Genomic DNA, 24,027 nt, shown 5'->3' on the forward strand with positions numbered 1-24,027 from the left:
TAAATAGTAGTGGCAGAAGCATCTGGCGGTCGTAATTATTCGGCACGACTCGGCATGATCGGAAGTTGCCTTCGAAGCATAGCGAACTAAGAATCGATGAATCGTTGGAACTTGGAATCGTCACGACTTGGAAACAAGCAATCGTTCTTACGCTTCTTTTGAACGACGCTTCGTCCGTATCACGATTCGGTTCTTACGATTCTTTATTTAGAGTCGTTCAAATGAACGACTCATTCACGAATCGCCACAACTCTAATGTTTGACAGTCTCTATTATGTCAGTGGCATGTTGGACGTCATCATCTTCAGTTATCGTCAGTGGTATTGATAGTTGTTCTGTGAGTATGTCTTTATATTTGTCCCAGTCCGCATTTGCGTATTTGCGGATCGTTCGTCTTGTGGGTATATGGTCTGGGGGCAGGGTAGCGCTGGTCGAAAAAAGGATTGGTAGGTGGTCGCTCGTTATAGAGGTGCCCACGACAGCATCTGACATTGTGTCTCTAATGTTGTGTCTGTGGTGTCACCTCCAGACACCACACTTGCTAGGTGGTAGCCTTTAAATCGGCCGCGGTCCGGTAGTATACGTCAGACCCGCGTGTCGCCACTATCAGTGATTGCAGACCGAGCGCCGCCACACGGCAGGTCTACAGAGACTTCCTAGCACTCGCCGCAGTTGTACAGCCGACTTTGCTAGCGATGGTTCGCTGACAAAATACGCTCTCATTTGCCGAGACGATAGTTTAGCATAGCCTTCAGCTACGTCATTTGCTACGACCTAGCAAGGCGCCATGTTCAGTTACTATTGATATTGTGAATCATGTACCGTCCAGAGCGACGTTCACCATTAATAAAGTTAAGTATTCCACCAGCTACGTCCGTTTTACTAAATTCTAATTTCCTTGTCCTGTTCCCTACGTGAGCTAAAACGCGTGCCTTTCGGCCTCCTCTAGAAACACTCCTGCCAACCACAACAGTGTCCATACAGTACGTGGTCTGGTCGAGTGGCTTCGGTGTCCTATGAACGTCGGTTGGTTGGCTGGTAGCCGATCCATCGGTTCAGTCGTCAGGAAGTCAAATGGACTTCGACCGTTTCCGTTATCGTCTGTGTCCCCTAGCATATGGTGTCGTGCGTTAAAGTCTCCTAGTATTACGTATTTATTGTACGTCATCATATGTCGTAAGAAGTGCAGTGGTAGGGGTGTTCCGGATGGGTTGTACAGACAGGCTACCACGAGGGTGCGTCTGTTCTTGTCTCTTATCTGTACTATAACTACTTCTACATTATTGAGTGGTGCCGGGAGAGGTATCTCCTTTGCTGCAATCGTGTTCTGTACGAGTAGAACTACTACTCCTCTTCCATCTAGTCTGTCCTTTCGGAATGTGATGAATTTGTGGATGTTAAAGGCGTGTGTGTTCCTTAGCCATGTTTCGGTGATGCCTGCAACATGGACACCTTCCTGTTGTATGGTGTGTGTTAGTAGTGAGCGTTTCGGTTTGACGCATTGAGTGTTTACCGATACTCGTAGTCGACGTAGTGTGTCGGCCGTCGTGGAGGTACCTGGGAGGGAGCGGGTGTGTGCCTGTTTAATTCGTGTTCTGTAGTGTGTGTTGTGGTGTGTGCTGAGGTGTGGCCAACCTCAGTGATGTAATACTAAACTGTGCGTAGCCATTGTAAAGTGACTGGTGAGCTTCGCTACGTTCCTTAGTGAATTTTTACACTGCATTATGAGTAACAAAGAGGTTCCTGACCCATACGCAGGCAACGCCAAATACTCCATTCACTCCTCAGAGAAGAGCAAAGGGTAGAACACTACGGAGTCGAGAAAGAAAAATAATTAGTAATGTCGCTAAATGCTGCGAAGACGCCGGCCGCTGTGGACGAGCGGTTCTAGGCGCTTCAGTCCGGAGCCGCGCTGCTGCTACGGTCGCAGGTTCGAATCCTGCCTCCGGCATGGATGTGTGTGATGTCCTTAGGTTGGTTAGGTTTAAGTAGTTCTAAGTTCAGGGGACTGATGACCCCAGATGTTAAGTCCCATAGTGCTTTTTTTTTTTTTTTAAGAAGAAGAAGAGAGCAAGAATAAAAAATTGCTCCACACTCTTTCGCAGCCAATAACACGAACCGTTACCTATACAGGGGTGAGCGTCAGTTCCGTGAAAAGAGTGCGTAGATTTAGTAAAGACAGCCCTGAAAAATCACCAGAAACTCCCGGCAAAAAAATGGTAAATTTCAGTTCAAATTTTTCAGTTCGACTTTCCTTTGAATCTGCCTTACCGTTTGTCTGAATTACTGTTCTCGTTTTGTTTGTATGGCGTGAAAGAATTCCTTGTCCTCCAATAGGCATATAAAATTGATCTAAAGCTGTAAATTAGTCACATCTAAGCAATTCGCTTTGCAGCGTAGCGGTTACGGTGCTGTACCAAAGGTGACGGGCACAAATCCTTTTACACCGCAATTTTTTAAATATTAATAGCAAGGACCGTTACAATCATTTTCACTCAATTCACTTAAATGTGACTGCATAGTACGACACCAGGGACCATAACCTACTACACTACCTAACACTACTCTATAAGTGTTTTAAAAAAGTAGATTTTTCACCTGGAAACGTCTCCTTGTTACTTCTAACTACATATTTTACAGTCTGACTCTCTAACCCTTTTTTAAATTCTCGTTTGTTTAGGCCAAGATCTACTGAAAAAATCCAGTTGGATAATTTCGACAGGACTGTCGTAAAACAAACAATCGAAGATTTTTATATGGTAAAGAAGATTGCTCCCAGTCTGAGAACACTTCGTCCTGTACTGCAAGAAAAGATCGGCTGGACGCGGGGTATTACTTCACTGCGGAATATTTCGTTATCCATGGGATTCACAAAATAAGCAGACTTTATTGCTAGAGCGTGGAGACATTGTTGATTGGCGGTCGCGTTTCATTGTGCAAATGAAACATCTGAGAGAAGCAGCCACAGAAATATTCTATTTGGATGAAACGTGGGTCGACAGCCATACGACAGAACGTAAACGTTGGCGGAAGAGTGATATTGTCGGCGTTGTGAGTTGGGGAACGACCTCCAAAAGATTGATTATTGGAAGCGTTGGATCAAGGAAGGGATTTGTCAGGGCAGCCGAACTAAAATTTTGGGCTAAATCAACTAGAGGTCAGATGAATTTAGGAAATTTTGAAAGGTGGTTTTCAAGCATGGTGCTCCCGAAACTTCCTCCGAAGGCGGTAATTGTGATGGAAAACACCCACATTGTATGGCACCAAAGTGAGGATGTTGGAATGGCTTCAAAATAGGCGTGTCGCCTGTAATGAGAGCATAAGAAAGCAGGTTCTGTTCGCTTTAATACAAGAGCAAAGACCTGCTAAAAAACATATGTAATTTACGAAATGGAGAAAGAGAAAGGCCACATGGTTGTACGCTTGACTCCCTACAATTGTGATTTGAGTGCGGTAGTGCTGGCATGGGCGAAATTAAAACGGATGTTTATGGAGCGCAACATTTCAGGGGACAGGTCGAAAGTTAAACATTTTTGCGACAAGTGAATCCCTTTTGTCTGTAACTGCCGATGACTGGGAAGGGTACTGCAGGAAGGTCCAACAACTAGAAGAAGAATATTGGAGGCGTGATGGTGTTGCTTAACTACCAATAGACGATATCATTATTAACACTGCCGAAACGGACAGTAGCGACGAACATGAAGCACACACAGAAGAGGAGTACAATGAAAGTGATTCTGTGTGATGGATTTGAGAGTACAATACAGCGTAACAATTGCCAATAAATTTTCTAAATTTATTCCTTCTCTTTTTATTGCCACAATGTAAGTTTTTCTACTAGTTCTGTATAATGCCAAATTGTACAAGAGAATTGTTACGAAATTAGTAGCAATAGGCAGTATCATTCAATATGAAACTTTCGATTTCACTTCATAACAACCAACAGTCTAAATTGCAATATTGGGTTTTACACATAAATGTCACATATCCTGCAATCTTTTATTATGCCGTTGCCAGCTTTTGCGCTAGTACATGCGCAACATTAACTGTTGCCGCTACGGCTAATAGATGTCATCGTGTATTCCGCTTGGAGCACAACTTTTATGTGGATGCCAGAGTGTTGCCAGCACTGCGTAACGTTAGCGCGACTTATTACCCCTCCAATATGCTGTGTGCCGGTGGGCGGAGCTTACCTCCTCTATACCCTGCACCCCCCCCCCCCCTCACCACCTCCACTGTACCCTACACTGTCCCCCCCCCCCCCCCTGAAACCAACAATTGGTATGCCACACCGCGTCGCTGCAGAGTATTACTAGTATCGCCAGGGTTGTGATATGTACGAGAGTTCTCGTACGCATACGAGAATTTCGTCATTTGTACGATGTACGAGGCAAAAGTGAATATCGTACGCGAACATACAAGAAATTTTGTCTAAAACTTTTTTTTTTTAGCGCTTAATTCGATCGATAACTGGAGTCGTTACAGACCATTTGTTTGGAAAATAATCAATTCATCTGCTATATATTTTAATAATGATTAGAAACTGTTACGAATTCATGCAGTCTCTGTCAATCAACAAATTTCAGGCAGGAGAGAGAGAGCACCAAACTACCGACATGACAAAACGATGAAAGTCGAGAATGAGGCTTAGTTCAAACCCAGGCCCAGGAAAATAAATTAAATAAGCTAACAATAATGAATCACTTTGCTTTGAATGACATATTTCACTCAGTTCGAATTGTTAAGTTTCAGAAATAGAGCGGCAACGAATCTCAAAGCACTAAATGGAACTTTAATCGAATATTATTGGAAAGCAATTAACAGTAGACCTAATTACCCTACAATACTGTGGAATTGATAAGTACAAACGAAAGACATTTCATCAGACGGTACTGTTTCTTCTTTAATAAACGATACTCTTAACTATGCTGTATTTCGCGTATAGTGATTACGTTTAGCTGAATTCATTTATTGTGTAGTTTCTTTTTGTAAGAGTTTCGGGTTACTGTGTTACTGTGAGTGGAGGAATGGGAAGTGACAGTGAATATGAAAACACAAGCACGAAACTTTCGTGCACGCCGGAGAAAAAACGTCTAAAAAGAGGTGAAATCTCGAAGACAGAACGGCCTGTCCATCGACAACAAAAATTTCGTGATGAGTGGCTACATACGCCAGGTTTACGTAATTGGCTGGTGCGCGATAGTGATCCGTTCAGGGCGCGATGCTGATATCGCAATACCAGCATGGTTTCCGAAATCCAGAATATTAAAAACCATTCCAGAAGTAAAAGCACCTACACATGGTGCAGTCTGCTACCGTGCGATAGCCTTCAGTTGCTCAATTTGTCACAAACGCACAACCAGTTAAGAGGAAGGTTGCTAAAGTTGAAATCAAATTATCAGCATTCTTAGCAGAACATAATGTTTCATTTTTAGCTGCTGACCATGTATCCGGTTTGTTAAAAGATATTTTTCCAGACTCAGATGTTGCAAGGGCAATGACTCTTAAACGGTACTTAGCACGTGCCATTGTTTCTAATGTTATTGTGACGTCACACAAAGCAGTGTTGGCGAAAAAACTACAACACGCCAAATGTAGCATAATGACGGACGAGTCCACCGATATCGGAACTGTGAAAAATTCCTGCGTGGCGATCCACTTTTATGACAAAGATTCAGGTGAGTAATAATAAGAGCTAGTTTTGAAATAATAACCAAATTAATTCTAAAATAAATTTTCCTGTTAAGTTACCACTTTGTATCACTTCTCCTTTTACAGGTTGTATTGAAAGTAAGTTTTGGGAGCTATATAAAGTTTATGAGGATGGAGACTTAAATGTTGAGAAAGCTTCTACTGCAGAAAATCTCTACAATGGTGTAGTAAAAACGTTTCAACAGCATAACATTCCATTTGCCAATATTATTGGCTTTGGGGCAGATGGTTGCAATACTATGATGGGAGTTCGTAATTCTGTAGCAAGCACGTTCCGAGATAGCTGCCCGGGAATTTTGGTAATGAAGTGTGTTTGTCATTCGTTGCATATATGTGCAAGCGAGGCGTGCAAGAACCTTCCAAGAGCTTGTGAGGACCTCGCCAGGAATATTTATGTTTTTTTCAAACTCAGTGCGAAGAGGCAGGCAGAGTTGAAGGAATGTCAGGTATTGTAGCATTTTATATCTCATAGACTTTATTTTACGTCCGATCGTGTGGAAATTGGCTAAACATTATGTTTTATTCCAGGAATTTATTATATGTTCTTAGAGTGGATTCTACCAAAATTTACTACTTTCAACTAGTATTTACAGTCTAGAGCAGTAGTAATTGTTGACCTTCATGACAAGATTAGAGTTCTCTGTACAGAAATACTTCTATATTTCATGAAACGCACTTATGTCATGGGAAAAAATCTCAGTGATGTTGACCCCAAAAAATGCAGCTCATCATCTCGAAGATTCACAACTGTATTTGAGTGTGAAAATTCTGAAGAACGTTGGCACACCAGAGACAAAGAATCACCCACATCTTATCAAGGATTTTTATAATCGATGCAGGAACTTTCTGATGGTGAGTTCACCTCATTTGCCTGAAATCATATATAATTTGTGTTTTATTGTTTTCTATACATTTGTGTGTTTATGTGTGGCATACCTAATGAGAGCTATTAATTCTCAAGTATTACAGACAGCTTCGTGCCAGATCAAATTACGGTATGATATTGAAGATAAACTGCTGTCCAAACTAGCGGCACTCACACCTACAAATGCCCTGTCACAAAGTTTCCGAGATACTACACCTTCACTCATGCCTTTAATGGAACTGTTGGCACGTATAATTCCTCCCTCAGATCTCGATTTAGCATAAACTACAGATGACCAATGGAGGCATCTCCCTCTGGTTTTGGCTTGTCTCCCAGACTCACTACAAAAGGAACTATCACCAGATAAAATGTGGAATATATTAAATAACGAATCTGAATAATTTAAGGAATTGAGCGTTTTCGCTCTCTAAATTTTGAGTTTACCTCATTTAAATGCAGACTGCGAAAGAGTTTTTCTAAGGTATGTAAAGAGATGAAGCTAATAACTAGTTAATAATATGATTTCATACTTGTCAGGTTATTGAAGTTTCATGTTCAACTTCAGGTAAACCTCATGAAAACCAAAATTAGGAACAGACTCCAAACCAGTACACTGAATGGAGCACTTCCTGCCTCTGAATGCATTAAAGAACGACCAGAAAACAACGGAACATGTGTAACTTTTGAGCCAACACGCGAAATGTACGAGAAAATGACGAAACAGGAAGAAGAAGATGTAGACATCGAATTTGTTTCATAATTACAAATTCTTGTTCATAGTTTTATTCATTTGTAAATAAGGTTTTGTAAAGCTGTATATATACTACAAATAAAAAATTTTCAAAACGTACGAGAATTTTTACTAAAATACGAAAATTTCACGAGGTTGGTACGAGAATCGCGCTGTCTGACTATCACCAGCCTGAATATCGCATTAAATTCACTTTGCGAGTGGTCACGGCGTAAGCTGTAGGTAAAACGTACTTTGTTGATAAGAAAATGTTTATGTTTGATAATGTAGGTTGTACCAATGTAAATGTCAGTAACGGACGTAACACATGACTGGAATTCTGTTAGTGGGTTTTCCTGGTGTAAAAGTAGATTAAATATGAAGTAAAAGTTAAGAGTGTTACCTGTGATTCAGTGGTTTAATGACCCCAATGAAAGAAACAATCCGAATTAAAGTCCCTTTTCATCCTTTGTGTGAGCTTTATAGTCAGCAAAAAGAGATTCGGAAGCCGACAAGATGTATCGTCCAATTTGCGGGTGGCTTTTAAACGTTTATATTTCTCGTTTCTCGGCTTTAAAGTGTCATTTTTTGTTCCTTATTTTGTTGTTTCCTTACGAGAGACTCTCCAAAGTCTTAACTGTTTTCCGCCGTTTCCCTATAAAATATGTAGTGAAGCAGATAGTTGGGTGTTACAAGATGCCGATTTTTTTTTTCCCCCTACAAAACGGAGCGCCACCGCAGTCGTACCTACATGAACAAGTATTTCTTAACAATGAGCCTCCACAACATTGGATCAGCACTGAAGGCCTCATGGCTTTCGCAGTGCTCCATTGGCCCCCAGGATCGACTGACCAGGCGATATGTGACATGCCTTTTATGCGCAATGGGTTGTGAATCACTTCATCTCTTTGTTGGGACTTTCAATAGATTACAGCTGTACACAGTCGAAAAGCCAATGGAAACGGATAGAGAATGAAATGATAAGCTTAACAAGTTGCAATGAATTTACATTGGTGGGATGTCACACCATAGAACTATGTTGCTTCATCTTGTCTGATCAATGTTGTTAAATTTTAATGCTTTTTGAATAGGTGATACAGAAAGTCTGTGGCATAGTTTCATTTGTCCTGTTGTTATTGTTGTTGTTGTCTACAAATGAACGTTATGTTAAATACGCTGTGTGCTCTATTGTCTTACTTCTGATGAATAAATTATCAGTTTACTTTAAGCTGCCTATGACATTCTAACATGTTAGCAAAACATTGTATCCGCTTAGTATATCGGAAGTTTTGCGGTAATGATGTGCGAGAGTTTTAGGCACTTTTGATGGTGGTGACACATTATGAAACATCAAAATAATCGACGACAGCAGTCGAAAAGCAACGGACTGAAAAGCTGAGTGTCGAGGAGAAGTGGACAACGCGGCGAATTATTATGAAAATTATTTTGGAGTGTGATGGAGCTTTGGAATTTGACACTGGTTCAAGTAAACCATAAAAAAGTGCGCAAGGTGATACGCTGCATAGGTGAAGGCTAACTCCAATGCTAAGAATCGTCTTACAATGTAGCTCGACACAAAGTCGTTGCTTTGGATTGGTGAATGCGTGACTGCTAAAGATACTTAGGAAAAGCCTTAAAAAGTCTACAATGTGCGCTCGGCGGACAGTATTGATTTACGTCGACATCATCTTCACAACATCGAATGGAAGGCACCCAGTGCCTTGCAATGTCACTTACATATATTAGATGATGAACGTGTGGTCTTGAGTCCGAAGACTGGCTCCGTGCGGTTCTCCACTCTAGACTATTCTGTGCAAGCCTATTCATAACAAGTCTATTCATGTCCGAATAATTACTGCAACTTACATCTACCTGAACCACCTCAATGTATTCAACCTTTGGTTTCCCTCTACAATTTTTAACCTCCACACTTCCGTCCAGCCGACCAGAGTGACCGAGCGATTCCAGGCGCTACAGTCTGGAACCGCGCGACCGCTACGGTCGCAGGTTCAAATCCTGCCTCGGACATGGATGTGTGTGATGTCCTTAGGTTAGTTAGGTTTAAGTAGTTCTAAGTTCTAGGGGACTGACGACCTCAGCAGTTAAGTCCCATAGTGCTCAGAGCCATTTGAACTTCAAACTGACAGTTCCTTCACGCCTCGTAATGTACCCTATCAACCGATTACTTGTTTTAGTCAAGTTGTACCATAACTTTCTTTTCTCTGCAATTCGATTCAGTACCTCCTTATCAACTACGCGATCTACCCATCTAATCATCATTCTTCTATAGCACCACATTTCAGAAACTTTTATTCTCTTGTTGTATGAAAGGCTTATCCTCCACATTTCACTTCCGTACAAGGTTACACTCCAGACAAACACCTTCAGAAAATACATCCTAACACTTAAATTTACATTAGGTGCTAAAAAAACCTCTTTTTTTTATAAACGATTTTCCGTTATAGTTAGCCGATTCTATAGCCTCTCTTCTTAGGCCATTAGTTATTCCGCTGTCTCATTTTCTCGTCGAATTCCCTCAGCATCGCCTGGTTTGATTCGGCCACATTCCGTCACCCAGGCTTTGCTATTGTTTATGCTCATCTTATAACCTCTTTTGTTTATGCTCATCTTATAACCTCTTTTGTTTATGCTCATCTTATAACCTCTTTTCATAAAACTATCAGTTTCGTGCTAATGGTCTTCCAACCCCTTCGCTGTCTCTGACAGAACTGTAACGTTATTGTCATGCCCAGGCTTTTAATGTGTAACACGCTTAACTTTCGGTAATTTTGCAAACATTTCCAAAATAGTTTGAATATACTTTGTTACGTGGCACTGCTCAGCTACTAATGATAGAATATGGATTAAAGTACAAAAACGTTTGAATTATGAGTTGAGAGTGACAGGTCGAGATGACGACATTACTGGTGACGGCAATGAAGTCAAAAATATAAGCTAATCATACTCAAAATAAACAGCAACAAAAGTTGAATCTGAGACTGATCTGCCGAAAAATTTTAATAGGAGGCAAAACATTGTAGAACTTGATTCGTTTGTAACAGATACAAAGGAAAATGTCATAGGTCTAATGGATGTCCTAGACGAAACTAAATAAAAGATTATGCAATGTTGTCTTGTGAAAGATATGTGGAAAGTTTGAGAACTGATAACAATACAAACATGTATAAAAGAGAAAAGAAGGTTTTAATGACGAGAAACTGTAATTCTTTCATAGATCTAAATATACTGGACTGCGACGAATGGAATATTTTAATACAATTAGACATGTAGCAAGACGCGAGACAATGAGAACTCTTTCGCGTGTTGCACCATAATGTGACTGGTGTATGAAACAGTTTGATGCAAAAACTGCATTACTCAATGGTATTTTGAAGGAGGAAGTCTACAAGCGTCAATGCCATGATTGTGGTACAGGACGTGTATTCGTAAAAAGTTTCTATCGTTTGAAGCCTAGTATAAAGTCTTACCAAATGTCTCAACGAATGTAATTTGTCGGAGAGATGTGCTAATCCATTTTCTACAATGAAAAACGAAACAGTTTTTCATTTTGATGGATTGATCGTGGACTCTACCGACTCAAAGACTGAATTTATTGATCATTTGGCTATTTCCTTCCAATATCAGTCACAGTTGTGATAATAGGCATTTTACTGTGGTGACTAGTTTCAGACCACCATGTCCATTTTCATACCATGGCCTTAGATGTAAGTGAAATCGTACAGTTCCATCAATGTACATGTGAGTAGCCAAATATTCATTATTCCTCACTAATAATCACGCAGATGCTCTCGAACGGAAAGAAATCGCATTACATACACATATGAAGGTTATCATTTTGTGTTTATGTTACGATTATTAATGAGGAATAATGAATATTTGGTTAATCACATGTACGATGGTGGAAACTGTATGATTATACGATTATATTCAAATCTGAGGCCACGATTTGAAAATGGACGTGATGGTCCGAAACTAGTCATCACGAAGAAATGACTATTTATACAGCTGTGGCAGATGTTGGAAAAAAACACATTGAATACCAAAATAGGTAGTCTTATCCTCTATCACTATGTTGTAACTTCATAAATTCGGCTAATTGTTTTAAGAACACTGAGGCGATGTTTACTGGGATTACAAATCAAGAAATTCGACAACTGTATGAAAATAAGTCTGCATATATGAAGATAATTCTAGTATGTTGGCTGCAAAAACAATCGTGTATGCTTTGCAGAAGCAAATAGTTACATGCAGGGTGATTCAGAAGATTGCACACAAATTGAAGGAAGTGATACAGAAGTCAAAAATACAATTTTAAAATAAGGATTTATGACCTTGATTGTATCCTGAGCCACTGAAAGCTTTGGAATGTCGGGAACACCAATGCTAATCAAAGCAAGATCTGTGAACAACTTAAAAGGCGCCGTCAGATGTGGAAGCAACTAGGTGGAGCATCTTCTCAAGTATGTGGCTTGCTCAGTGCCACTGTGTCAGATCGGAAGGGGCGATCCAATAGCATGGCAATCTCGCTCCCCATATCTGACGCTTCTTCATATATTTAATATTGGCTGCATATTAAAAGCATTATGTACTTGATACCAGTTCTCGACGAAGGAGAGCATCTCGCCAAGACGTTTATAGTGTCTGATGCTGTTTGACGCGTGATACATCCGGTAGAGTTGGCCATAATTGTCTAGAAAAGTGTGCTGAATGTGGTATTCACCATTTTAAACGCCTTTTTAAATGTACAACAGTGGTGTGGAAAAAGTACATTATGTTTGTTAAACTTAAGAGGCGAGTACATTGATTGTCCTTGATGTTCGTCACATTCCCAAGCTTTGGGTGGCTCAGGATTACTTCCAGAACCATAAGTTTCTATTCGAAAGTAGTTGTATTTCGACTCCTGTACCAGCTCCCTCAATTTTTGCTCAACCTTCTGAATCATCATCTACCGGTATATTAAATTAACAATTACAAATGACATTAAGTTTAAGGAGAGAGAAGACAAAATATTGAAGCTTATTATAGTGATACAGATTGTTCTTGGTACAAGTACATAAGATGATCAATCAAGGTGAAGCAATTATGTGCAAAACTAGACTATAGTGAGTTGCTTCTCTTCTTCAGTGAACACGTGGCTGCGTGTAGTACGTCCAAATAGCTTGTATAGTTAGACTATCTTTTGAAAGAAGTTACTGCTGTGGAAGAGTTCTCATTTCCTAATCCAAAACTAACTATTAAAGCGCGATCTAAACACAAAAACAAGATATTATTTTAATCAACTAATTAAGGAGAATATGTTTAAAGTGACCTACACATCAATCAGCATACATGCAACTGATATTCTTACAACATTTTTGAAGTTCCAGTCGATGAAGGTACTCATTGACATAGTGCCTACTTCATAACGTAAAGCCTTGCGCACGAGAGTGAAAGTGTTTGCTTGAATTTGTACATGTGAATTGGAGATGTACAAACTCGTTGTTGTAGTATTTGTTCTTCTATTGCTGAGAAACGTAGGTCGTGTAAGCACTGTTGCCAACTTGACGGATTTCCCGTCAAATTTTGCGGAATTTAATATTGTGTGACAGGTAAAATTTAGTTTTGACAGTTGACGGATTTTTTGAGGGGGTTATTAAAACAGACTATTTTGACGATTTTTCTGGTTTAATTTAATTTTGAAAAAAAAAAGAATTTCTTTGATAAAACTCTTTGTGCACCTGCAAGACAGTGCCATGGATGTACTGCACTACAACCCTGTGTTGCAAAAACGGGCTATATTTCTGATTCGTTCATTCAAATGAAATACATGTAGGATATAACCGAAAACCGAACTGAAATTACCTCCTTAGATTCCTTTCCATTGAGAAATGTACATGGCAATTTTTAGCTAACGGTATCAAACATCTCTGATGAGTGGCAAACTCAACAAAGCAAACATAATGCGGTGGCAAATGGCTCTAATTTCTGTTGTAAGCAAAGTAAGTAAGAGTCCCAACCTCAAGAACTGAATGTAGGGAGCAGAAGCAGGAATACTGATACGCCGTCTTGGAAAGGGTTAGCGTGGAGGTGGTTTGCCATTGCCCTCCTCCGAGCTGTTACGAAGTGTCGAGCATGTTTTTGTACATAGGGGATGACTGTGGTGAGTGCTGATACTGTACGGTGTCGTGTTTTTCTTATTATGGGTGTAGAGGGAGAGGCTGAAACTCGGTGCTGGCGCATAGCTTAATTCTCTTGAAAAGCATCAAGAGGACCACCGACCTTATCATCACCATCTGACGGACGAATCACAACCAACAGTATCACATGTCCTCTCTTCATGAGAAATTGTGGAGGGGTTTGGAATTTAGTCCAGGAGATTGGCGCAAAACTGGCGATTAAGAAGTTTAAACTACCATCTCTCTTCCCCCAGCCGACCAAATACTGGCAGCGAAAGTATCATCAACAACCAGGATGCGAACTGGCTCCTTTAACTGCTCTGGACGTGTTAACGCGCGCGCCTTTGTACCTGTCCCTGTGTGCTCTGAACATGTTTACGCTCGCCACCAGTCCTTCTACCTGGTACTCTGAACTTGTCTACTAGCGCCACCAGTCCTTCTACCTGGTACTCTGAACTTGTCTACATGTGTCAGCAGTCCTTCTACCTGGTACTCTGAACTTGTCTACGTGCGCCACCAGTCCTTCTACCTGGTACTCTGAACTTGTCTACATGCGTCAGCAGTCATTCTACCTGGTACTCTGAATTTGTCTACTAGCGCCACCAGTCCTTCTACCTGGTACTCTGAACTTGTCTACATGCGCCAGCAGTCCTTCTACCTGGTACTCTGAACTTGTCTACGCGCGCCACCAGTCCCTCTACCTGGTACTCTGAACTTGTCTACGCGCGCCACCAGTCCTTCTACCTGGTACTCTGAACGTGTCTACACGTAGACACGTTCAGAGTACCAGGTGGAAGGACTGGTGGCGCGAGTAAACACGTTCAGAGCACACAGGGGTAGGCACAAAGGCGCGCGCGTTAACACGTCCACAGCAGTTAAAGGGTTGAATACCGATACGTGCCTCTAACACCAGCAGCACACTAACAAAAATATGCTTTGCTCTATGAGTTAATGCCGCTAATTTCGGATTGTGAGCGCAATACAATAGTGTACGGTACTTCTCGCAAATTGTGTCTTGGCATTTGTCGGGTGGAGTTGGTGTGCAGAGGGGAGCGCACAAGCTAAGCTGTGTGAAGTGATGGATTGCGAAGGGAGGAAGGGTGGGGGGAGGAACAAACCGCTCCTCCATGTATTGTAAGCACTCAGTGCAGGCAACAGAAACCAGTGTTTTGAGCTTCCATGAGCTCCTGATAACCGGCTTTCTTTTCCGAAACGGCGTCAAGAGCATCATCACTCATCTTCGAAAATATCGCAAGGAATATAGCACAACAAAAGGCAGATAGCGACAGACAGCTCTGCTCAGCAACAAAGAAGACGACACTGCAGTCAACACGGGCTAATGGCAATCTGCGCTGTTGGCAACGAACATCTGCAAATCACTAATGCACGGATTCTTCCGGCTAGCGCAGTGGTTAGCACACTGCACTCGCATTCAGAAGGACGACGGTTCAAACCCGTCTCCGGCCATCCTGATTTAGGTTTTCCGTGATTTCCCTAAATCGTTTCAGGCAAATGCCGGGATGGCTCATTCGGAAGGGCACGGCCGATTTCCTTCCCAATCCTTCCCTAATCCGAGCTTGCGCTCCGTCTCTAATGATCTCGTTGTCGACGGGACGTTAAACACTAATCGCCTCCTCCTCTTCCGGCTGCTGCCGACTGCTACTGTTCATGACTAGGAGCTGCGTGCCAGGTTACAGCCTACAGTGTTGTAGTGAGTTATTGTGTGTTTAACAATTAGTGTCTAGTGCTCTTTTTGTTTGTTTTTACGACTGACTGAACAAGTCTGAAAAGAATGTCAGGTGGTATATAAGACATTTTAGAAAGCGTGGTTAAGTGATAAACAATTAAAGGATTGATTGTTGGAGGTGCCCGCGGAACGTAGTAGTGCACGGTGTAAATATTGCCACTGCAACCTGACTGTGCGTTTGTCAGATTCACTTCCACATAGAAAAAGTAAGAAAATTTAAAAAGAGCTGAACGTGTTTAATCTTCACGACGGTCAACATTGCCATTTCATTCTATAAAACATACATACGAAAGTGCAGCTGCTGAAGCTGCTCTGACATTGTTTATAGTTAATCATTGTGCAATTAGATCCGTTGATCATCTTGCAAATCTAACAAAGAAATTTATTCAAAGTGCTGGCTATGCATCTCTTTTACGGCTACAACATACGAAGCGCAATGCTTCGACTGGAAACGTTTTCTTGCAGCACTTTAAATCACAACTATAGAACGATGTTGGTAATGGACATTCAGTCTTTTTGTATATGAATCTACAGGCATTTTTGTAACCAAATTGTTGGCTGTGTGCACTATGTTTTCCAAATGAACAAAGCAGAGATATTTCCACCTTTTTAGGAATTGTTGAACTAGAACTTGGGAATGCTGGATGTGTTGTTACTGCAGTAACTTTCAGATTATGGTGTAGACATTAAACAAATGAAATAACTGGTGAAGATATTGCCTCTGTAATGGTGGGTATTAACAGTTGGGTTTGCCAGAAACTGCAAGTTGAGGTCCCTAATCTTGTACTGATCCCTATGTTTGCCATTCAGTTCAGTTAGCAGTGTCCTCTGTTGCCCAAATACTACCAAGGAATCTTGAGTTCTTAATTTGTGAAACTTATTCTTGGTTTTCCAAATCTTCTTCTCAAAAGCCATGAATGGGGAGTTGTTTAAGAACCGCATTTTAAGTCAGTGGCTTGAACTACAGGCACATTTTTAAATATCTAGACAAATAAGTGCTACACAGCTGAACTATTATATAGTATGTACTCTGATGTCAGCAGTTCAAAAAATGGTTCAAATGGCTCCAAGCACTATGGGACTTAACATCTGAGGTCATCAGTCCCATAGACTTAGAACTAATTAAACCTAACTAGAATAAGGCCATCATACACGTCCATGTCCTAAGCAGGATTCGAACCTGCGACCGTAGCAGCCGCGCGGTTCCGGACTGAAGCGCCTAGAACCGCTCTACCACCGCTTCATCTTCTGGTTCTTACACTAACTCTAGAAGAATGTCAAAAGGTCAATAAATCATTCCAATAAATTACAGCGGGCCATTCAAAGCTACTGCAAGACTTAGTTCTACTTATTGCACGTCTTACGAGGCGGATTGTTGTCCCCGATTACCAGGGAGATTTGCTAACGGTAGATCTTAGAAAATACAAATCCTCTAATATTTATCTTGGCCAGGAAGTAGAGGTTTCATTCGTAAATATAATTATCGAACATAGAATTAACGCAGAAAGCGAAAAAGCTTTTCGCAGCAGATGCGAAAATTTTCTGCTTTGCTTAGCAGAGGAACTCCATTGGGGACTGCCGGATAATGTCAAGGTTTCGCAAAAAGTGTGTCTAATTGCTCCAGGACGGTGTTTGAGGATGGTGAAAGAAAGTATAATCCCGCTAGCTCGGGAATTTCAGTAACCTTACACAGAAATAACAAAAACTGACTTTCAGTGATCAAAATTAACAACTGTTCAGTGGAAAAATGTCGACAATGCAATAGAACTTTAGCAAGAGATCGCATCATATAAAGACGCTAGTTTCCAAAATCCATTTCAGGAGCTCTCAGATTTTGCAGTGACGCATTTAGTGTTATCTTGCTCAAATGCTGACGTCGACAGAGCATTTAGCATGCTCAACAATGTGAAAACCTCCCTCAGGAATAGACTTAAAACCAGTATGGTAACCGCAATTCTCACTTAGATGTTTGATCAAGTGCCGTCATAATTACTTCTTACCCGAACATGTTTTGAAGCAAATTGGGACGCCAATAATCCAGCACGTCAATTGAAGAAGAAGTAGAGGACGATAAGGACGAAGTGTTATTACTTCAACATAGGTGAGTAAATATCTTTAAATTTGTGCGTTTTCGTGGCGCAATGACTGCTCCATTAAATTTTGGGCGTGCTGCACATTATTTCGGCTTTTTATTATAATATTTTGGCTGTATTCTGTCCAGCCATCTGTTTGTCGGCTCATTCTGAGGATGACTGGACGTTATACAGCCGAAGTATTGAAGTAGGAGCTGAATGCGTGCGACTGGACCCCCGAAATTTATTGGAGCGTATTTAAATTTGCTTGTTACTGTTCCATTAAAATGTGATGTAGTTATACAATAAAACATATTTTATATTTTGGCCGAGTGCGGCTTATTTTTCAAATGTTTGTCCGTCTCGTAAACTAGGTGTGGGTATAATGCTCAAAATACATTTTAATTTCGTCTTTTTATTTGCAAGAAAATACGGAGATATCTGATGTTGACGGATTTTTAAATGTTTGCTCGATGCTCAAATAAAGTAATGAGTGTAATGTTTTAAATAAGTTATATTTTTTCTTTATTTTTGCAAGAAAATATGGAGATACTTCGTATTGACGGATTTTTTTGTGTTGGTTTGACATAATCACGTGTTGGCGGCACTGCGTGTCAAATCAGTATATAGTTTACTGCCGTGTATTTGATGGAAAAAATTTCAGTATTATTTTAAGCAGTCTATGATGTTAAGAAGAAATAAAAACGTTGAGGTTCGCCGATGACATTGTAATTCTGTCAGAGACAGCAAAGGACTTGGAAGAGCAGTTGAACGGAATGGACAGCGTCTAGAAAGGAGGATATAAGATGAACATCAACAAAAGCAAAACAAGGATAATGGAATGTAGTCGAATTAAGTCGGGTGATGCTGAGGGAATTAGATTAGGGCACTTAAAGTGGTAAAAGAGTTTTGCTATTTGTGGAGCAAAATAACTGATGATGGTCGTAGTAGAGAGGATATAAAATGTAGACTGGCAATGGCAAGGAAAGCGTTTCTGAAGAAGAGAAATTTGTTAACATCGAGTATAGATGTAAGTGTCAGGAAGTCGTTTCTGAAAGTATTTGTATGGAGTGTGGCCATGTATGGAAGTGAAACATGGACGATAAATAGTTTGGACAAGAAGAGAATAGAAGCTTTCGAAATGTGGTGCTACAGACGAATGCTGAAGATTAGATGGGTAGATCACATAACTAATGAGGAGGTATTGAACAGAATTGGGGAGAAGAGTAGTTTGTGGCACAACTTGACAAGAAGAAGGGACCGGTTGGTAGGACATATTCTGGGCATCAAGGGATCACAAATTTAGCATTGGAGGGCAGCGTGGAGGGTAAAAATCGTAGAGGGAGACCAAGAGATGAATACACTAAGCAGATTCAGAAGGATGTAGGTTGCAGTAAGTACTGGGAGATGAAGAAGCTTGCACAGGATAGAGTAGCATGGAGAGCTGCATCAAACCAGTGTCAGGACTGAAGACAACAACAACAACGATGTTTTAACATTTTATACTATATGCATGTGCGGATTAATGAAAAGCTAAGTCTGCATTCACATTTATTTTTTATCACGTTTGAATTATTTTGTTGGCTCGTTTGCTTTTCCGTTCAAAAATTTGCCGCCCAGGGCACGTCTCGTGCGACGTGTACAGACGTTGCGGTTCAGCCGATCAGTTCATCGTATAACACGTACAGAGATACATACAAAGAGGAAAAAAATTAAGTAAACTTCGACATGCTGCATGCGTTTCAGAAGAGCAACAGACTTTCAGCTGTGGCACTTACCGTTGGTGGAGTTGATATGAGCTCAAAGCAGCGACTGCCCCTTATTTATAAAGACTTGCCGACGCCGCTTTGCGAATGGCAGCCAATCGCGATGTAGCTTGTGCGCATGAACCAGCAGGGTCTGTAGGGGTGGGAGAGCAAGCGACGACGGCTTCTAACCGCGGGGGAGGGGTGACTGAAACAGCGATTACATTTGCTGTCAAAGGCACGCCTCTCCAAGCAAGGCAAAAAAAAAAAAAAAAAAAAAAAGAATCTGTAGGAAGGCAACTTGCCGTGAATGCATTCACTGTTAGACTCACTGATACCCAGAAGCGAGTTAACCGTTGGCAATTTTGAACTGAAAATAGGAACTCTGTTGAAGTTTGCACTATGGTGGGGTGTTTTTAAAACGCTGGAAATAATAGATTAAAGACACAAAATTGTGTTTCTGATTTCTGAACTTTTAAACAATATATTCGGCATAATTCTGTTTCACTAAACCACATTTTACGTATTACAAATTGGCATATGAGTTTGGTTGCTCATGTTATGTTCCAGTGTTGTGTGCTGTTCACTACTACAACTTGCTCCACAGTGTAGTCGACGGGCTATTTGCTACACATTGTTAACGTAGCTTGTGTAAAAACCGATATTGATATATCCAGTATCCTTCGCACGACGTATGCCGTTCATTGAAACGATCGGACAAGTTATGCAGTTGAATTATGGCTAGTGATAACACTAGCGAACAGTGAAAGCTATAAATGGTATGAAATAAGTGTTTGTTAACTACATGGACCACCTGATAACGAGAACGACCATGAAAAACTCGAATTAGCTCTCTTTTCCAAGTTAAAAGGGGTGCATCTAATTATATTTTTTAGCATCCATTCTCAATTCCTTCCAGTGGTGGATACAGGATTTTGTTTTGGGAGGGATTTGATCCAACTGAGCGTAGGTTCAAATGGCTATAAGCACTATGGTACTTAACATCTGAGGTCATCAGTCCCCTAGACTCAGAACTACTTAAACCTAAACACATCACACACATCCATGCCCGAGGCAGGATTCGAACCTGCGACCGTAACAGCAGAACGGTTCCGGACTGAAGCGCCTAGAACCGCTCGGCCACTGAGCGTAGGCTTTCTCAAGGTAAGCATTAATATACTAAAAGGCACCCATAATTTTATTTTGCTCATCTGACTTATAGCGAGTCCCCTCGGATAACGCTTTGCAAATTCTTCATTGACTTCGACAGGATGTAGACTGCCAGATAAATCTCGGTGAATGTACATGGCACCTGCCATCCGTCATTGTCGTACAAAGATACGACTTTGTCGGATTATGCGAAGGGAAGCTACGCACCACACTACAAGTAGATCCTGGTAATGTAGCGAGAATTTGTAAAAGAATTTTTATATTTGGGATAAATTAATTTGTCTCTTGATGTGGCCTCTGCTGCTGTTTTGAGGGGGTGTTCCCTGTCTCTCCAGAGCTCCTTCCAAAAAGTTATTTCTCCCGATAACGAGGGGGGGTGGATGAGGGAAGTCAGCGCTGTAAAGACGTGCAACTGCCACTAAAAAGAGGTCAGATTTTCTGTTTTTACGAAGGAATTTGGTATAAGGGTGAAAAGGTCGAGAATTGAAAAATGCTCTGCTCTCGAAAAGTGACACCCCCAATTGTCCAAATACAAAATCTATGAAAGGAAGGAATACATTCAATTTGAAACAAAACACGACACATTATTCTCGAACTCGAAAGAACAGAACAGAAAGAAATGCTGCATCAAGCAAAACGCGTGTATATGTATTAAAGGTTTATTTTACCTGTAGTATTCCTTAGCATGAGGTGTTTCTATATTTGAGCGAAGAGCAGAACGTTTGGCGATTCTGGGTGCTTGCACTGGGATGTCCAAAGGTTCTACAATATGACATCCCTCTAGGGTCTCCTTGTCTGCATTTCGATGCCATTTTTTTGAAAATCTGACCTTGATTAAAATTAAAAAACGGTTGTACGGCGCATTCTATTGTGTCTGTTTCGACAAACCATACAACAATGCCCTATGTGCACAGCACCGTGGCGAGTGCTGTCGCAAACCACACACTCGTGTCGTGGTTGGGGGGGGGGGGGGGGGGGGGTGGCGGTGGCAGTGGTGCGTGTGTGTAGCTGCGTTCCGAATGGGTGGCGCGCGATTTAAAAACTAGTCACATGCGCACCTTCTTAGGGAGATGTAAAATTTGAAAACGTACTGTTGTTGTTGTGTTGTTGTTGTTGTGGTCTTCAGTCCTGAAACTGGTTTGATGCAGCTCTCCATGCTACTCTATCCTGTGCAAGCTTCTTCATCTCCCAGTACCTACCGCAACCTACATCCTTCTGAATCTGCTTGGTGTATTCATCTCTTGGTCTCCCTCTACGATTTTTACCCTCCATGCTGCCCTTCAATACTAAATTGGTGATCCCTTGATGCCTCAGAACATGTCCTACCAACCGATCCCTTCTTCTTGTCAAGTTGTGCCACAAACTTCTCTTCTCCCCAATCCTATTCAATACTTCCTCATTAGCTATGTGATCTACCCATCTAATCTTCAGCACTCTTCTGTAGCACCACATTTCGAAAGTTTCTATTCTCTTCTCGACCAAACTATTTATCGTCCATGTTTCACTTCCATACATGGCTACACTCCATACAAATACTTTTAGAAAAGACTTCCTGACACTTAAATCTATACTCGATGTTAACAAATTTCTCTTCTTCAGAAACGCTTTCCTTGCCATTGCCAGTCTACATTTTATATCCTCTCTACTTCGACCATCATCAGTTATTTTGCTCCCCAAATAGCAAAACTCCTTTACCACTTTAAGTGTCTCATTTCCTAATCTAATTCCCTTAGCATCACCCAACTTAATTCGACTACATTCCATTATCCTCGTTTTGCTTTTGTTGATGTTCATCTTATATCCTCCTTTCAAGACACTGTCCATTCCATTCAACTGGTCTTCCAAGTCCCTTGCTGTCTCTGACAGAATGACAATGTCATCGGCGAACCTCAAAGTTTTTATTTCTTCTCCATGGATTTTAATACCTACTCCGAATTTTTCTTTTGTTTCCTTTACTGCTTGCTCAATATACAGATTGTATAACATCGGGGAGAGGCTACAACCCTGTCTTACTCCCTTCCCAACCACTGCTTCCCTTTCATGTCCCTCGACTCTTATAAGTGCCATCTGGTTTCTGTACAAATTGTAAATAGCCTTTCGCTCCCTGTATTTTACCCCTTCCACCTTTAGAATTTGAAAGAGAGTATTCCAGTCAACATTGTCAAAAGCTTTCTCTAAGTCTACAAATGCTTGAAACGTAGGTTTGCCTTTTCTTAATCTTTCTTCTAAGATAAGTCGTAAGGTCAGTATTGCCTCACGTGTTCCAGTATTTCTACAGAATCCAAACTGATATTCCCCGAGGTCGGCTTCTACTAGTTTTTCCATTCGTCTGTAAGGAATTCGTGATAGTATTTTGCAGCTATGGCTTATTAAACTGATTGTTCTGTAATTTTCACATCTGTCAACACCTGCTTTCTTTGGGATTGGAATTACTATATTCTTCTCGAAGTCTGAGTGTATTTCGCCTGTCTCATACATCTTGCTCACCAGATGGTAGAGTTTTGTCATGACTGGCTCTCCCAAGGCTGTTAGTAGTTCCAATGGAATGTTGTCTGCTCCGGGGGCCTTGTTTCGACTCAGGTCTTTCAGTGCTCTGTCAAACTCTTCACGCAGTATCGTATCTCCCATGTACTTAAAATGGATTACGTAACAAGTGATGAAAATTGTACTGTAGGTAGTAGAGATGGGTCGAACTCGTTAATTCCCGTGAACTACTTCATTCATTTCACTCTTTGCCGTGAAGCGTTCAAATGAAGTAGTTCATTCGCGAAGTACGGAAGCCTGCCGAAGTTGCCCAGTTCGCCGCTCAGCCGCGACTACGCTTTGTTCGCCTCGCTCGTACAATAAAGCTTCGTAATACTTTTAATGCAGTAACGTGCACGCAACGTTTTACGCTCTTACAGCGTCTCAGTTAACTTCAATAGAGCCTAGTCGAAGGGGACAAATGGTTGAAATGGCTCTGAGCACTATGGGACTTAACTTCTGAGGTCATCAGTCCCCTAGAATTTAGAACTACTTAAACCTAACTAACCTAAGGACATCACACACATCCATGCCCGAGGCAGGATTCGAACCTGCGACCGTAGCGGTCGCGCGGTTCCAGACTGTAGCGCCCAGAACCGCTCGGCCACTTCGGCCGGCCGAAGGGGACAAAGGAAATATAAACAGAGGAGCGTGTCACATGTAAGATATTACATTTAATATTGTTCGACATTTTCTCATGAAGCGCCCAAAAAAGTCTTTATCTGCCAAATGAAACATTATTTGTTGTATTCGTGGACTGAAAACTAGGGCTACCAACGAAATGCAGTCCAATTTTATGTCCTTTTTAAAATTTAATCCAAAATAGAATGAGTATGTTTATCACTGCCACAAAGTCTATATACCTACGTTAAGTAATAATTCAGAAGTTTTCCTGTAGATTTTATTTTTGTTGAGAATAATAACCCTCCAGATTCAAAACGTAAACTGTCACCTGTATTCATTGGTACGATTTCAGGTAAAATCCCTCTTCCAGTGTTATTAACAAACATCTTATTTTCATGTTCGCTGTGCGTGTTCACACAGCAAGCCTCTTCCTTTGTATCTTTAATATTCATTTGCCTGCAAGCGCTGCCAATGGTAGGCTACCCGTACACGCGAAGTTTAACTGCACAAATAGTCACGGGTAATTGACTGCAGGAAGCAGCTGACGCTGCATTCCCCTCGCCCCTCACCTCCACGAACCCATCATTAACCTATCGTTCCTCACAAACACCGCGCGATTCGTCGACAGGCAGTAGCGCCGATGTAGTGGGAGAGGCAGAGGGA

At 41.2% G+C, this 24,027-nt stretch overlaps 1 protein-coding gene across 5 annotated transcripts in view; it reads right to left on the bottom strand.

Annotated features, from left to right (window-relative positions):
- Positions 1-19,120, bottom strand: part of LOC126277958 (uncharacterized) — a 226,444-nt gene extending 207,324 nt beyond the window's left edge. For all 5 annotated transcript variants that reach the window (XM_049977578.1, XM_049977579.1, XM_049977577.1 and 2 more), the window contains exon 1: positions 19,081-19,120. The gene's annotated coding sequence lies outside the window, so the exon portion shown is untranslated. The remainder of the gene's footprint in view (positions 1-19,080) is intronic.
- Between the last annotated feature and the right edge of the window lie 4,907 nt (positions 19,121-24,027).

This window comes from Schistocerca gregaria, chromosome 6 (genome assembly GCF_023897955.1).
Source record: "Schistocerca gregaria isolate iqSchGreg1 chromosome 6, iqSchGreg1.2, whole genome shotgun sequence".
Lineage (NCBI taxonomy): Eukaryota > Metazoa > Arthropoda > Insecta > Orthoptera > Acrididae > Schistocerca > Schistocerca gregaria.